The following is a 17,814-nucleotide window of genomic DNA, read 5'->3' as shown; positions in this document are numbered from 1 at the left end:
GTAATTGGCTTAACTTTGTTGTTTTTGAAGCTATAATTATGGGACTATCTACGGTTTCCGTTTTGGGCAATCTAATCCTATGTTTCATAAGGATCGGCCGACTATATCCTATACCTGCTTTGTAACTGAACGATCGGAAATGGCACAACCTTGCTATTTTTAAAGAGGCTTGGGGCTGTTTATATAATTTTATTAGACATTTCCTTGTTGGTGAAATTCTCTTAAGGATCGGACAACTATATACGATTCGATATATATAATAATAATATGAGCTTCTGCTTAACTGCAAGGTTATATCAACTTCGGCTCCGCTCGAAGTTAGCTTTCCTTTCCTTTAATTTTTTTTTTGATAATTTATTATGTATAGAAACTCTCGTAGGGATTGGCCTCTCATCTGTTAATTTGTTTAAACAACTTTGTTTCCAATAATTACGAACAATTTTGGATTTTAAATAGAATTTTGGGAAAATTTTTAATTAAAATTTTTGAACTAACCAAATTACAAAACCTTTGTAAATTAAAAATACGTATAACTCAGAACCACTGAAGCTATCGAAAAATTCTTTACGTCTTTGGAAAGGTCAAAATGTCAAAATCGTCTTTGAATGTCAAAATATATAGAGATAAAAAAAAAGAGTTTTGGTATTTATCCTTACAATTAAAGTATTGCTAACTGGGAATCGCCTGTCCAGAGGTTACTTTAATATTCTATATATTATGTGTTCTATTTTAAATAACTGAAGATCAATATATACAAAAAAACAACTGATATCATAGAAAAAAACCTCTTGACGAGGTAAAGTACCGGTGACGAACCTGCATGCGAAACCCAAAATATCTGATATCAATTTTAGTGACGAAAATATGCTATATAGGTGTACAAAATTGCATATAAAAAATATTCATTTTCGGCACGTGCAAGAAAAAAAAAAAAAATAAGAAAGAAAAGCTAACTTCGGCGGAGCCGAAGTTGATATACCCTTGCAGTTCAGTCGCAGTCCGCTAGGTGGCGCCACGCATATTATATTATTAGATATATAAAAGATCGTATATAGTCGGCCGATCCTTATGAAATTTGGCAAATCAGATTATTTTGTCCAAAATAGAATCTGTACCAAGTCCCATCTTTCTAATATAAAAAACACCAAAGTTATGCCAATTCCGATCGTTGTATGACGGCTATAGGATATAGTCGCCCGATCCTTATGAAATTTTGTACATAAGATATGTTGGTCGAATATAACATCTATCTTAAAAAACAACGAAGTTATGGCATTTCCGATCAATCAGTTATATGGCAGCTATAGGATATAGTCGACCGATCCCGGCCGTTCCGACTTATGTACTACCTGCAAGGAAAATAAGGATGTGTGCAAAGTTTCAACTCGATAGCTCTAAAACTGAGAGACTAGTTTGCGTAGAAACCGACAGACAGACGGACAGACGGACCGACGGACAGACGGACAGACGGACATGCTTATATCGACTCAGGAGGTGATCCTGATCAAGAATATACATACTTTATAGGGTCGGAGATGTCTCCTTCACTGCGTTGCACACTTTTGACCAACATTATAATACCCTCTGCAAGTTTAAAATTTGAAAATTCCTCTGAAAATTTCATAAGGATCGGCCGACTATATCCTATAGCTGTCATAGATCGATCGAAATTGGCATAACTTTGGTGTTTTTTAAGTTAGAAATATGGGATTTGGTACAGATTCTATTTTGGGAAAAACAATCTGATTTGTCGAATTTCATAAGGATCGGCCAACTATATCCTATAGCTGCCATATAACTGATTGATCGGAAATGCTATTACTTCGTTGTTTTTCAAGTTGGAAGGATGGGAGTTTCAATGGATTCCTCTTTTGGCAACATAATTCGATATGCCAAATTTCATAAGGATCGGCCAACTATATACGATCCGCTATATATCTAATAATATAAGATGCGTGTTGCCATCTAGCGGACTGCGACTCAACTGCAAGGGTATATCAACTTCGGCTCCGCCCGAAGTTAGCTTTCCTTTCTTGTGATTATTAATTTTGACCCATGTCCATGGGAAACTACGTGTCGTCGGACGAAGAAATAATAGAGGATGACCTAGACGCAGAGGACTCTATTAATTTTTTAGGGTAAAGTCCCTACTCCCGTACATTACACGTACGCTGCCAGGAAGGGAAATAAAGCTTTTAATCGATACAGGTACCTCAAAAAATTATATTACTCCACTCCCGGGGCTGAAAGGAGTCGTGGCTGTGGACACCCCATTTAACGTAAAGTCAATCCACGGCTTTACAAAAATCGAGAAGAAATGTTGTGCTTCCATATTCAATGTTAAATCATCATTTTTCATTCTCAAAGTCCTGAAAGATTTTGACGGTATTATCGGTCTCGACTTGCTTAAACAAGTGAATGCGAAACTCGATTTTACTGCAAATACTTTCCACACTAATTATGGATCCGAAAAGATCCTGTTCGCTAAGGCAGAAAATGTCAACTTTATCAAAATAGATGACGAGGACGTCCCCCGCAGTAAAAGCTGCCTTTGACAAAATTATAGGGGAACATTACAAAGCCTTCGCTGATCAAGACGAAGCACTTCCTTTCAATATAAATACTGTTGCTGCAATTAAAACAGATGGGGAACCAGTGTACTCAAAGTCGTACCCGCACCCCATGGGTGTAACTGAGTTCATCAACGCAGAGGTTAAACAACTTCTAGCAGACGGCGTAATAAGGACATCCAAGTCTTCTTATAGTAACCCAACGTGGGTTGTTAACAAAAAAGAAACCGACAAGAACAGGACTCACAAAACTTACCAAGTGGGTGATAAGGTTTTCCTGAAAGCAAACAAACGTCTGGGGAATAAGCTTACACCATTGTGCTCAGATGAGATTATTGATGCAGACCTGGGGACCACGTACCTTATTAAAGGGAGGGTGGTCCACAAGGACAATCTACGTTAATCGTCCTCACAAGATTTTTACCTACCCCTTTGTTTCTTTCTTTATTCTTTCTAGGTTACAGAAATATTTGTTTAAATTTCATACTAACGGCTGTTAAGACGGACGCGACATTAAAACTAAACGATTACACGAACGCGGACTATATCCCGATAGAAGACAATGACATTGTAATCTGGGAGAATTACGGATACCTACAGCACGCAACGAACATGACGACCTACGAGGTTTACGCAGACCAGACAGAAGCAATGACGAACACATTCACAGACGACCACAGAACACCAGTTATAGCAACGGACCTTAGACATATTCGCAAGTTGGTGACCACCCTTATGTTCCACCACACGGCTAATAGAAGTATCAATCTAATTGGTACGGCAGGACCTGTTAATGAGGGCAGACGAAGGTCAGACAGAATTAAATATAAAATTTCAAGAACGTCTAAATGAGCTCGCTAACGCAATGAATCAGATTCAGAAATACGAAACAAATAAAGAAACACACTTGTTAGAAATCATTTTAGCCAAGAATAGAATCATCATTACAGACCTAGAAAACATCCTTATGGGCCTAACCCTGGCAAAATTAAATATTGTAAGCCCAGCTATTCTAGATGGTGCCGAAGTAAGCGAATTCAGAGACAAACAGCCTATTAATATTAATAGTAGTTTGGTAGAAATACTAGAAGTATCTAGCATAAGTGTTTTTCAAAAATTTGACATTTTGCACTTTCTCATTAAATTTCCTAATCCTAATCTCGTATGTAAGAGAATAACAGTTTACCCGGTTCAACGCCATAATAGAATCCTGAACTTCGAGAGTGGGAATTTAGTTGCCGAATGCCCAACACGAAACCTCAATATCAGCGACTGCAAGACAACGGTAGGTGCCGCATTCTGCAAGGAACTAAAGAACGGCACATGTGCCCAACAGATAGTTTCTGGGGCCATCGCGCACTGCTCCACGCTCCCAGGTCATCTGGATCCAATCACTATTGTGGACCAAGGAACCCTCATCATCAACGATGCTAACGTAACGGTGACTGATGACCAAGGCCGGGAACAAAAGGTATCCGGAACCTACCTGTTAGCATACTCCAACAAGGTGGCGCTCAACGGAACCTGGTTCATAAACCAGCTGGGGAGCTCCCTGAAAAAACCTGCTGTGTCGGGTATGACAATAATAAACGTCACTGCTCACTGCAACCGACTCAGCCTCCCGTTTCTCCATGAGCTTAGCCTAAGTAACCTACACCACATCGGGGCCCTTAGAGAAAGACTGTCATCGGGATCCCGTCTCAACATTTACCTTATTCTACTGGCTGCCCTTTCCCTATGCGCAATCCTGTGGATTACCAAATATCACCTGAAGGCCAATCGTCGCAGGAAATCGAGGGCCGACGACGATGTAGAACGAGTGGATCCTCGGGACGACGACCATTTAAAGGAGGGAGGAGTTAACACGCGCAGGCAGAATTTAGGAAAAGTGCCAAATTGCAAACCGGATCCGGTGGCCCGCACGCGTAACGAAAGAGGTGCTGACTACGCATTCCAAGGGCTACTGTCCGCGGACCGGCTCGGGCACTTGCGCAACAAGTAATCGTTGCTGGCCGGATACGGAATGCTGACAATGCAACTGGCAACTGCGCCGCAGCCCAACGAAGGCTTCGAAGTACAGCACGGGTAGTATTCTAATTTAGTCTTAAGTAGAACTCCGCAGCCTCCGCAGCTCGCGTTATATTCTTTGTCAGTAGCACTAGCCCTAACGGGCTTGTGTGAAACAAATGATTAATAAATTCAGTCAACTCCGCAGCCTTAGCTCGCGTTATATTTTATTCTTTGTCAGTAACACTAACCCTTACGGGCTTGTGGGAAACAAATAATTAATAAATTAAATATTGTAAAACCCACACAATAATATTAACTTATATATACACTAGGGCGGTTCGATTTGTAGGGGGTCAAAAAAATCGCCTAGGCACATATGATTTTCGGATTCTAGGGATCAAAATAAGAAACTTTGCTCAAGAAACCATACCTCTAAAATAAATTCTGATGTGCCTCATTTTAACGTGTAGGTACCCAAAAGGTAAAATTCCAAAAACTCCTGTTTTGACCCATTTAGAGTGCCCCAATCGAGTCCAAATGTATGAACGACACCCACTAACTTTGGAGGGTTGACCCACCTATGCTAGTGGTACCCCCCTGGGACCCCCCTAGGGATTCTCCCATACAAAAATATCAAGAAATCACCATTTTTGGAGATCGTGTATATCAGACAAACCGTCCTTATGTGCTTTGTAGTGAAAAGGTTTTTTTATTTAAAAAGATTGTTGAGCTATCAGAGTTTTAATAGCGACCGAAATAATAAAGACTCCACAATTCGATTTCAATATTTTTATTGGGTCAATTTAACCCCAAAACAACGGCAGCGGCCGATCCCAACAAAACCAAATATACAAGTGCATAAACCTAAGAGCTTGTGCAGAAGCTCCACCAAAGCTCCCAAAGTGCATGCGCTACAAAAGAACAACAAAGCGCATGCGAATCTGGGAGAAACAAAGAATATGGAACTGTCAATAACGGGCAATTGATAGACCGCTGATCTAGTTGCACTGAGAGACTTAAATAGAAATAATTATGATATTTGATGCTGGCAAAAGTCCCAACAAGGATCATGTCATAAAAGTATTCGATTTTTCGTAAACATTATAAGAATGTCATCTAACGTCTTCTACATTTATTCAAAACATCAACAACAATGAACCTGCAAGGTGAAATAGCAACAACATCATCAGCTATCGGAATCCCAATGAGTCATATACCCAAGCATGATGTTGCTGTTTTTGGTGTGTCTTCTGATTTGAATGCTCTTAATTTACAAACCGATCTGGATATCTTGAGATATTATTTGTACTTGAGCGAACGTGCTAAAACAGATCAAAAAAAGTTTTCCTATAAACAATTCACTAATCACGTAACAGATAGGTTGGTTGGAATTTGGGAAAAACTTGGTATGGAAATAATTTCAAAAAAATATGTTGCTGTTAAATTGAATAGTTTGGTTGTCAAATACCAAGCCGAATACAGACCTTTTAGTATTCAAAGGTACTCTGAACGAAATTTTTTATATTGGAGCATATAAATGCGATTTGACGGCAGCTCAATGTAGCTGCGGTTTGGTTCCAGAACGCCGCAATGAGTTTATGCAAGATCAACATAATCAGACTAACAATTGATGCATTTCTAATGAAAATTCAAGGGCAAGGGACATCGTCATGAATGCCAACATACGAACATACCGATGATACAACATATGTAACGATGATGGTTGATGTTATGAATAGAAGTACAAGTTCACAATACACCGAAAGATACGATTGTTTTAACTTTGCCTTGATGTGTGACAGATTTGTTGTGTCTAATAATGTAGCGTCAACATTGGCAATCAGTCTATTCAAATATTTTGAAATGAAAGATTAGCATGGCGAACCTCTAATCATGGATTAATCGAAAGTTCGTAAAGAAAGAAAGATAGACAGACGAACAGTGCTCCGCAAAACGTTTAATGATTCCAGTTCCGACGACAGAAAAGATGATACTTTTACGAGAGAAAAAATTTATGACAATTAATTATTCTTAATTAATAATAATCAATTAACCGAATCGTGTAACGGTATTAGCGATCATTCCTAGACTCTATACTTGCGGGGCACGCTTTATTATCCGTCTCTAGCTCGCCGGCTTTGGGGGTGGTGGTCTTGCTCCGTATAGAATCCAATACCAACTACTCAATATTATTAATAAGATGAAAATTTATCGTGCTGCGACAAAAAAAAAATAATCAAACAGGAAAGTTGTGAAAATTTTCAAAGAGTATACGATAACCAGAAGAACGAAAGGACAAATTCAGCGAAACTATTTGAAAGAAAAAAAGGTGAGAAATGAAAGGTATGAAATCATATATATTTTTAGGTGGTGAGCGACTTTGAAAGAATTGCGTTGGAAAATATGCCTCCTGTTGCAGAACAGCACAAATATTCCACCGATTCGCAGTACTTATAAGACATGGCACATGCAATTTCTAATGGCGTGGTTTCTGTGGATCTGGCTAACATCAAACCAGGGAAAATTGTACATTCTCGCTGGTTCTCTAAGGCCGCTAGATTATTACGATTATATGTGATAATGAAAAAACCATTAAAAAATTTAAGAATTCTGGTTGTATTTATAATTAAGGTTTATGTGCCAATGTATTTTAATATCAAGTATTACAGCTCTGTCGTATACGGTAGTGTATTATTTTTCAAGTACATTACTTGGGCACAATTTCTGGAGCCAAATTTACGCACTGTTGTCAATCTTGTAATTCAAAATAATTCATATTTTGCACATTCGGAAAATATCTTGCTATCAATGTTGTTTGATGATAGGAAAGAGGTGCGCGACACTGCTATCAACAAAATTTTACGATATCGAGACAATGTTGAAGATCCATCGGAACTTAGAAAATATAAAAAACCGGATATAAACTTCCATTGCTTCGATTACACGAATCTGATTGATTTGAATGATATAAATAAGGTATTTGAACCACCATTCACCCGAATCGTTCCGTATGAAACATTGAAAGAATATTTAAATGAAGATGATTCACCATTTACTGATCGGAATATTCCATTACATATAAATTATATTTAAGATGCCGTCTTAACGGCAGATCCCCTTGTCTCCTCGGGTGGTCCCACGCAGATTCGTTGGATATTCTTTGGATAGTCCCACGAAGATGGACGACCTGATCGCCGCTGGTTGCTGGCCGGCTGGCTGAAGATTTCCCAAAGAAGAGTTAGGGAGATTAGGTTGGAAGGGTGACTGCCCTTCATTAACCGCTGGCCTAGGGACTCAGTCAGTTACCAATGATAAGATTTTACGACAAGTTGTCGGAGTAGAATTTGCATATACGAGCTTTGGCTCTTTATTAGTAGAATGTCAAATCAAAACTGAAAACTCTTAACTGTACTTTAACTTAGCGCGGCCGGCAAACCGACCGCTCGTCTAGCGAAGTGCTGACCTAGCAAAACAGCATATCGTACCATACCGGGAGTCGGGTTCGGCCACCGCCCCTAAAGACGTTTATGCTGTATCTGCATATAAACATTAGGGTGATTCAATAATCGCCCAAGATTTTTATCGACTTATATTCTACTCATTAATAGTGTTAACTACCCTCCCCTTAAGACTATGACCGTCCTCGGTCATCTGGAACTTGTCGACGACCTGCTGGATTTCCTGCGCGTCTCGTTTCCTCTTCAAGTTCATCATGAGGAGAATGGAGCAGCTTATGAAGATACTGGCTGCCACGCCAACCGCGAACCAGATATCTGTAGAACCAGCCGATTTCACTTCCTCCTTAAGGCCTTGGATTTCTTCCAGGTTTTGATTGTTAATCCTTTGGAGGAATGGCATGCTCAGCATGGGATTATGGCCGATGATGTTCAGTAGCGGGGATGCTGCCATGCCTGGAGTTTTTCTTATGGCTTCCCGTATGTTGGAGTATTTTGTACCATTGATGTAAGCCACCCGCTCGAATGTAACAAGGTGCGTACCGTTGGTAACTATTTCGGGGCCATTATCGGTGCTGACCTTGGCTGGGCACTCGTTGATTATTATTACTCCTTCGTCCACCAGTGTGATGGGACTTAAATGGCTGGCCTGTGTTTCACACAGTGCAGTGCCGCCCGCGTGTAGGCCTCGAGCACATGAATCGTGGGTCGCCAACTTGCAAAATGATGCATAAGTTGTTGGTATGCAATCGGTGACCGCTAGGACGTCGTTGTTGCACTCGGCTACTATGTTCTCATTTAGTTGCAGGATGGTGTGTTGGTGTGACACCGGGAAAATTGTGACCTTCTTACAAGTATTTTTAATGCTAGGGTATGCGATTATCATGTGAATCATACTATCGGACTGAAATATTTTAATGCTAGACGCCTCAATTAAGCTAATAATGGGGACTTCTGTGGGGTGATCAATCAATATAGACTTCAAATCATTGTGATTAAAAATAGCTGGATTTATAATATTGGCTTTAGCTAGTGTGACTGTAAGTATCAAATTTTGAATTTCAGTTATTAATATTCTATTTCTGGCCAAAAGGATCTCGAACAAGTGTGGAGTGTCAACCATATTATTTTGTTTTGCCCTTATAATTTTGTTAACAGCCTCTGTTAATTCATTAATTTTGTTCTGTGTTTTCGTATTAATAATCACCTGTCTGTTATTGGATTCTATTAGTCGTGAGTCGGATATTTTTAACATTTCAAGGTCAGCGGCATCCGGGGTGCCCGCTATTATTTTAAGTGCCGTGCCTAAAAAGTCTAGGCTCCTGGCAATCCTATGGTGTACCTTTAATACGGACAATAAGCTTCTTAAATGGTCGGTGTCGACGTCTAACAATTTTCGCATATGCGACTCTGGGAAAAAATCGGATAATCTACTAGTTTCTTCTATCATTAATGCAAATTCTGACAAATTGCTTGAGTGTCGCAACAAGTTTCTCTGTTCCCACACCAGTGCAACTCCGTCCGTGATTGGGATATATTGGGCATGAGAGTAGTCCGTTACTCTAGCGTTAACTATAGTTAAAGTTATTAACATAATTTCCGCGATCCTGTAAGAAGGCGAAAGGTTAGATCTACTGTGTGTTAAGTGGCGTAAAGTGTACTGTGTGTGAAAAATAAGGAAAAAGCTTGAGAGGGGCATTATCTAAGGTTGTCCTTATGAACCACCCTCCCTCTAATGAGGACAGACGTTCCCATGTCTGCTTGTACATGCTCTTCCGTGTACAGTGCGGTCAGTTTGTTTCCTAACCTTTTGTTATTTTTAGGTATACCTTTTCTCCTACCTCAAAAATTCGGTTTTGTCTAGTAGGGTTGCACCTATCTAGATTAGTTTGTTGGGCCTTCTCGATATTATTTTGAATTGTTAGTTTTTGGTCGTCGTTGGCTAAGTGCAAGGCATACTTGGGTTGCAGCTTTGTCACTGAGTGTAATGTTTTATTATACTCTACCGTGGCTCTCATAATGAGCTCGATGGTGTCGTCAATTTTTTTGTCGATTTTAATGCACCTAGCTATCTCCGTTAAGGTACTGTGAAATCGCTCCACTTGCCCGTTGGAGCTGCTGTGTGAAGGGGGTGCATTAACAACGTCAATATCATACTGATTTTTCAATAATGAGGTTATGGTCTCCGAGTTAAAGGACGCCTCATTATCGCAGTATATGACTTTAATGTTTGGAAAAAAGTTTACAAGTTGCAGTATGGGGCTGCGTACGTCAACTATAGCCCTAGAAAGTAATGGCTGTACTACAGCGAATTTTGAAAATTTATCTACGCAGGTTAGGAATAATTTCTTATCCGTAGAGTAGATATCTATATGTAGTCTTTCACCCGCGTATGAAGGGATAGGTGTGACTCCCAATTCCTGCTTCTTGGGGTGTCTGTTGTACTTAGCCTTGGTGCAAGTCTTGCAGTTTATGACCACTTCATTAGCGAGTTTGGCCATATTCGGAAAATAGTAGTCCTGGAGGACTTGTTTAACATTTTCCTGGGCAGCCCTGTGGGCGCGGTTGTGTTCGCATGTAATTATTTCTTTCTGCTCATCTGCATTTGTGATATCACCCACGAATTTCTTGCAGTGCCAAAACTTGGTTGCTGGGAATTCCGCAATTAATGCATGTTGGATACATGCTAGTGTGGGGAGGTCGCAGTAAATGGCATTAACAAGATCCACATTAACTGCCTTCTTAACCAGTTCGAACAGAGAGTCTCTGTTGTCAAAGTGGATAATGTGACGGTTTTTTGTCCCGAAAACTATGAAATGTCGCCGTAAAGGCTGTTTTGCTTCTTCCAGAATTATTTGATTCCTGTAGCAGTTCAAGGGTTTGTCGGTAGATTCGACCGTGTAGGTCAACGAAAGCTCGCTGTGGATAGTGGCTGCGTCAGATTGGGGTTCGTTTTGCATAGCATTAATATGCTGTCGGGACAAGGCATCAGCGACAAAATTTTCCTTGCCAGGCTTGTAAAATACTTTAGCACCGTGTTCTTCGATGAAAGCTTTCCAACGTTTAATTTTTGAATTAGTATTTCGCTCGGATATAGCGAACGTTAGAGGTTGGTGGTCCGTAAAAATGCGGATCTCCTTTGCGCCATATAGGTAATTCTGTAATTTCCCTAAAGCCCAAACAATTGCTAATAATTCTCTTTCATTTGTTGCATAATTAAGCTCGCAGTCTTTTAATGTGCGAGATATCATTGTGATTGGTCTGCCGTTTTGGGACAGTACCGCACCGATGCCGCTTGCAGAGGCATCGGTGGTCAGATCGAAAGGAAGTTTAAAATCCGGGTAAGCCAGTACAACATCTTCTGATGATAAGATGTCTCGCAGGCGCTTGAACGCTTTGCGTTGGATCTCGTCAAATTGGATAGAAACCTTTTTTGACATGTGTTTGCTAACCGTGCCATTTTCTCCCTTAAGTATGGAGGTGAGTGGCCTAGCTATGGCAGCAAAGTCTTTGACAAAATTTCTGTAGTAACTTGCTAATCCTAAAAAGGATCGGAGGCTAAACAAATTCTTTGGTTCGGTGTACTCTTGTAATGTTTTTACTTTTTCAGGGTCTGTTTTGGTTCCATTGGGAGTGACAATGAACCCTAAAAATTCGACAGTTTCCTTGAAGAATTTGGTTTTTTCTGTCAATCGCCCTTTGGAAAATGCTTCCTGCATTTTTCAGTCCAAAGGGTAAGCGGCAAAATTCATACTTTCCTCCATTTATGGAGAAAGCAGTTTTTTCGCGGTCTTTTTCGGCAAGATAGATTTGGTGGTACCCTGATTTTAGGTCTAGGGTAGTGAAAAATTTTGCCTTTCCTAGGTTCGCTAAAATCATAGGAATACTTGGCATGGGATAACGATCGGCGATGGTTCGTTCATTCAGTTTCCTGAAGTCGATCACCAATCGTTTTTTTTTGTTGCCATCGTTATCGAGCCCTTTTTTGTCAACAACCCATGTCGGGCTGTTAAATGGCGACCTAGACGGTCGGATAATGCCATCCTTTAACAGCTGTTTGATTTCTGTGTTAACAAAATCCGCTGCTCCCATTGGATAAGGATATAGCTTGGAATATACGGGTTCACTAGTCTCCGTACGAATTGTAGCAATGATCGCTGTGTTAAATGGTAGCGCCTCGTTAGAGTGCGAAAACACTTGTTTCCTCTTAATGATCATTTTTTTAAATTCAGCTTTCACTAAATTTGGAACAACTAAGTCGTCGATATTTGTGAAGTTCACATTATCGCACTCGTAGTATTTGATCTGTTCAGATACGTTTCCATATCTGATTACGCTATTGCATAGATCTAATGCCGCTCCGGCCTGCGTTAGTAAGTCGAAACCTATTATGGCATCAAACGTATTTTTAGAATCAAGTAAAAAAAATGGAGCCTTTAGGCCGAATATGTGCATTAAGCACTTTTCTTTTACCTTACTGGAGCCATGGATGGAACTCACAGTAAATGGGGAGTCGACAAGCATTATATTCTTCAGCTCCTTTAGGGGCCTTACATAATTTTTTGCCGCTCCAGTGTCTATGAGAATTTTCATAGTTCTCCCCGCCAGCCTTCGCTCGATGAAAGGTAAGCGGGACCTTCCTCTAAAAAATTGATAAGGTCGTTGGCGTCGAATGTGTCACTGTCGTCGTCAATTGCATTCAGTGCGGCTTCAGCCGCGCTGTCGTAATCGTGGGTTTCCTCCGCATTGGCGGTTTGCCCGATATTATTTACTCGCTGGCGCCTTTGGCCGGTCATTCTCTCTGAAGAGATGGGTCTCTTCTGGGTCTGCGAATTTTGGACCTGAGTATTATTTCCCTGCCTGAAATTCGTAGGGTGTCTAAACTTAGAGGATGATGGGTCTACGTCCATTGGTTCTGCGGCGATCTCTCGATCCCCCCAGTTGTCTTGTTTACGCCAGGGACTATTATTTTGATTCTTGTTTGCCTTTTTGAAAAAATGAGGATTTTTTTCTGAGCCTCCGTCGGCACCAGAGTTTTTTCCTTGTTTCTCAAACGCGCGGTTATGGCACTTGTGAGGGTCAGTATTCTGATTTCTTTGCTCGACTGCCTTGGCATATGTGGCCGCGAACACACTTCGTTCAATGCTGGCCTCTGCCTCTCTAGCTAATGCCAATGCTGCTGGCAGGTCTTTGGGCTGTGCTGGAAAAACAACGGCCCTGAGCGATTTTTTTAGCCCTGAGATGAATACGTGTAGGGCATCAGCCCTAACTTCTGTATTGAGCAGCGAGGCTCTTTCATCGTCATGCGTCATTACAATTTTGTTGGTCACGAGGGTCAATTTTCGCTCGACCTCATCGTAGTACTGCATTAGGGATTTTTCACCCTGACGGACCGACTCAAGTCCCTGCCGCAGTAGGCGCAAGGACGTTTTATCTGCGTAGGAGCAGTCTAATCTAGCCAAAATGGCTTTAAAATTAAGCACTGTGTTGTGTGAAACTAGCAACGCGCGCGCTGGGCCTTTAATTTTGTTTCTAATAATAGTGACGGCTTGGTAATGCGCGCTACTGCCTGGATAGGGTTCGAATAATTCATAGGCATCGGAGGCGGACTGCCTCCAAGCCACATAATCGTCCTGTATACCGGTGAAGTCTGGAATTGATTTAACTATATCTAATGGTATGTCGCACTGTGCCGCTCCCGGTACTGAGGCCACCCTCTGATAGGATTCTACCTCTGGCACTTCTACACGCATATTTTGTAACTGTTGATTAACGGCACTGATTTAACTCGCAAATTCGGCCCTAAGTCTCTGTTCCTGATTGGCCAATGCGGCCTGAACTAACGCTTCTATTTGAGCCGCGTTCATGGTGTGTAAGTCTGCCTTTGCTTGTGCCCTATATCTTTGGGACTCTCGAATTATTTCTTCTTCACTATCACTTTCAAATGCACGTCTATTTTCCCTGTATGGGCCCTGAAAACTCATGGGGCCACTAACTTGCTAACACAAGACACCAGTTACTTTGAAGCCGAATATTTTAATTCGACAGAAAATTGTTTAGATTAACAGATTAGATTAACAATTAACAAATGGGAGCTTTACTCCTGCAAAATTACTCAGAGAGGTTTATTTTTATTTAAAAACATCTTTTTGTTTTTTTCAAATTACAGTCACACTTTGTTTATGATTTTGAATGATTATAATTATTTACAATTATATTTTATTTATTTTTTTTGTAAAAAATTTTTTGTGTACGAATTTTTATTTATTTTTTTTTTTGACAATATGTATTGAAGTTGTATATTGCTTGTTCAGCCCACTTACATTTTTTTGAGCCGTGGGTTCTTGTTGTTGTTGGGCGCCAATTATATTTAAGATGCCGTCTTAACGGCAGATCCCCTTGTCTCCTCGGGTGGTCCCACGCAGATTCGTTGGATATTCTTTGGATAGTCCCACGAAGATGGACGACCTGATCGCCGCTGGTTGCTGGCCGGCTGGCTGAAGATTTCCCAAAGAAGAGTTAGGGAGATTAGGTTGGAAGGGTGACTGCCCTTCATTAACCGCTGGCCTAGGGACTCAGTCAGTTACCAATGATAAGATTTTACGACAAGTTGTCGGAGTAGAATTTGCATATACGAGCTTTGGCTCTTTATTAGTAGAATGTCAAATCAAAACTGAAAACTCTTAACTGTACTTTAACTTAGCGCGGCCGGCAAACCGACCGCTCGTCTAGCGAAGTGCTGACCTAGCAAAACAGCATATCGTACCATACCGGGAGTCGGGTTCGGCCACCGCCCCTAAAGACGTTTATGCTGTATCTGCATATAAACATTAGGGTGATTCAATAATCGCCCAAGATTTTTATCGACTTATATTCTACTCATTAATAGTGTTAACTTATACAAGGAACGGAACAACACGTTCAACCGTTAGCTAGCGTTTCCAAACGAGTAATACCGGAAAATGTAGAGGCTGTTATGGAGGCGACATTAGAGAGCCGGGCGAAATTGCCCAAGGTTGAATCCAAAGAAGACTTCAAACAATAATTTTTTAATTTCTTTCCTATGTTCTGATCAAATAAATTGTTAAAGAGAAAATAAAGATCCAAAAACAAAATAAAAACATTTTTTCCTAGAAACTTCCTAGAAACATTTCACTGATTTTACCTACACGTACCTACACGTTAAAACGAGGGACATCAGAATTCATTTTAGAGGTATGGTTTCTTGAGCAAAGTTTCTTATTTTGATCCCTAGAGTCCGAAAATCATATGTGCCTAAGCGATTTTTCAATCGACCCACCCTAATATACACCCCTGCTAAACATGGCAATTCTGCTAAATGCGGAGGGACATTCATTGGTTAAAGGTATATAAGTCGAAAATAGGCCGAGGATACACCCAAAGTGGAAACAAGCAAAAGGGTGTGAATACACAAAATCGAGCAGTTGAAAGAATTATTGGCCTAAAGTGGCAATAAAAAAGAAGTGAAAAAATCATCAAATAAAATGTCCGCGGATTCATTCGTAAATGATGTGAGTAATTGCGATGGTTCTCAGTTCTAGTCGAACTCTCAATACTCAGTTCTAGTCGAAAACCGCTTTTTTGAGCTTTTTGAGATAAATTTCGACCAGTATGAACTTCCCGAGAAGCTAAAATACGTAAAAGCGGAAAAATAAATTAATTTACAGGCTACGCTGTTGTTAGAATCGAAGAGCGTACGTGATTATGGCGATTTAATGCGATAATGGAAGATGTTCGAGGATCGCTTAACAGTACAGATGTGCACAACGGTAAGGGCAGGTGCGCAAGAGGTTGAAAGAAGAGTTCCTCCATAAACATATGCGGCATATAAAGTGGTAATTTATAAGCATTTAATATTAAATCAAAAAAACACAAAAATACAAACAACAAAAACAGAGAAACAAGAATACCTACATAATAAAGAAGATTTTAGGTTATTGCTTACAATACCTTTTTTCGCATCATTAAGACTTAGAGAACACAACACTACACCAACAACAAACTGAAACGGCAGCAAGAAACTGCTGACATGCAATCGACAAAATATTGTAACACAATCCACACTTATAAAATAATTTACCATTTTTACGTTTTGCTCGTAACGTCACGTCGCTGCCTGCAGCTTCGTCTCTGCTTCAAGTTAGCTTTATTTTTTGTTTCTGTGAAATTAGTAGCCACGACCAGGGCCGTCGAGAGCCATGTCGGGCCCCGGGGCATGGATTCCTCATGGGCCCCTTTTCGTTTCGCTATATAAATGACGTTTGTAAATTAGTTTTGTTAATATAAAATGACTTGTTAGTGAGATCAACCAATATCATTTTCAATATTTATTCATTCTAATTAAACATTCATATATTTCTTTGTCAATTTTGGCCCCGGGAAAATTACCCGGCTGACCCCCCCTCTCATCGGGCCTGGCCACGACGTTTAGTGTCAAATATTTACTCACCCCAGTTTTTTTCGCATCATCCTGTAAATGTCATATTGGTAGTCACCAGTTGCAGTAAAAAGTTCAGCATCAGTTGAGAGATCATTAAAATGGCAACATTTATCTATAGTAACTCTTGATAAGGTGTAGTCAATAAGTGTAACGATTACTCCTTTTGAACAAACAGCAAAATTCTTGCCGTTAAATTTGTACAAAATACGTTTTTTGTTGGTTTTTTCAATTAATATATTGCCCCAATGAAGAAATCTGTGTTCGAACTCATATACTTCCTCGCCAATTGCCAAAGTTATTATCACCTATAATTAGCAAATATATTTTTTTAATGTTTTTGGTAACTTGCAAATTTTCCAAAATCCCACATCTAATTCGTAAATACATAACAATACATATTAATTTATTGATTTTATTAAGACTGTTTTGCCTAATGCTAAGACCTAACCTTCCAACGCCAAGACATACCTCAGCAACAAAAGACGCCCCAGCAACTGTGAATAGTCCGGCCAATGTATAATCCAGAACGGAGGCAAACTTAACTAGCAATCACAGCCTAAAATCCGAGTCGAACCCGGGAATATCTGACCTAGCTACATGCAGCTTTCTATAAAACCTAAGTTTAGCTAAACATCATATAGAGTTTCCTCGCGCACGCCTAGGCATGCAGGTCATCACCTCGTGGACTTCCGTCCACAGTGATAAAAGATTATTTTCTCTACAATAAATACAGTCGAGAGCGAACTACAGCCAGCGGTAATACCAGCGGTAATTAACATTTTCAGCATGCTGCATCTGTCAGAACCACCAACACATTGAACCGAAACACATTCAACACACATCCGAGGCCAGTCATCCGTATCCAGACCTCAACTTCTTATCATGCCCACCTCCCCTGGTCTCAGCAAGCGGCTAACTTATAGCGGCCAAAAGACAATCCAGGAATACATAAGTCAAGCCTTTAATAAGAATTTGACTCCGACTAAGGGACCTACCGTTACTTCCGCGATTCCAAATTGGAAGCTACAAGCAGCATAACGCTCTACGGATGTACAGATTAGACTACTGCATGAATGCATCCAAAACGACAAATGAATCACTTATTCTAAAAGTGGGTACACTTTTTTTTGTGCACAGTATATTTGGGTGTGAGTGAATAGGGTAGTATTGTCTGTTTTGATTGACAGTAGTCTCACTCATTCCATAGTTGTACAGCTGTTAATGAGGACAGCAAAATTGGTGTGCAGTAGTCAAAGCACTGTACAATGTTTTGGTGTGCAGTTGACTTACTGTACAGTGAGTGAAACTTCATGACTGG

The 17,814-nt window shown here is 40.2% G+C and overlaps 1 long non-coding RNA gene across 1 annotated transcript in view; it reads right to left on the bottom strand.

Annotated features, from left to right (window-relative positions):
* The window catches only part of LOC116655659, a 34,546-nt gene extending 16,943 nt beyond the window's left edge, over nucleotides 1-17,603 (bottom strand). Inside the window, exons 1-2 of the long non-coding RNA XR_004310729.1 lie at nucleotides 17,492-17,603; nucleotides 16,506-16,801 (exon numbers count right to left, since the gene is read on the bottom strand). This is a non-coding gene — a long non-coding RNA (uncharacterized LOC116655659). The remainder of the gene's footprint in view (nucleotides 1-16,505; nucleotides 16,802-17,491) is intronic.
* Between the last annotated feature and the right edge of the window lie 211 nt (nucleotides 17,604-17,814).

Source organism: Drosophila ananassae, unplaced genomic scaffold, assembly GCF_017639315.1.
Source record: "Drosophila ananassae strain 14024-0371.13 unplaced genomic scaffold, ASM1763931v2 tig00000200, whole genome shotgun sequence".
NCBI lineage: Eukaryota > Metazoa > Arthropoda > Insecta > Diptera > Drosophilidae > Drosophila > Drosophila ananassae.
The sequence above is the reverse complement of the archived record's forward strand: the minus strand, read 5'-3'. Positions and strand labels throughout refer to the sequence as shown.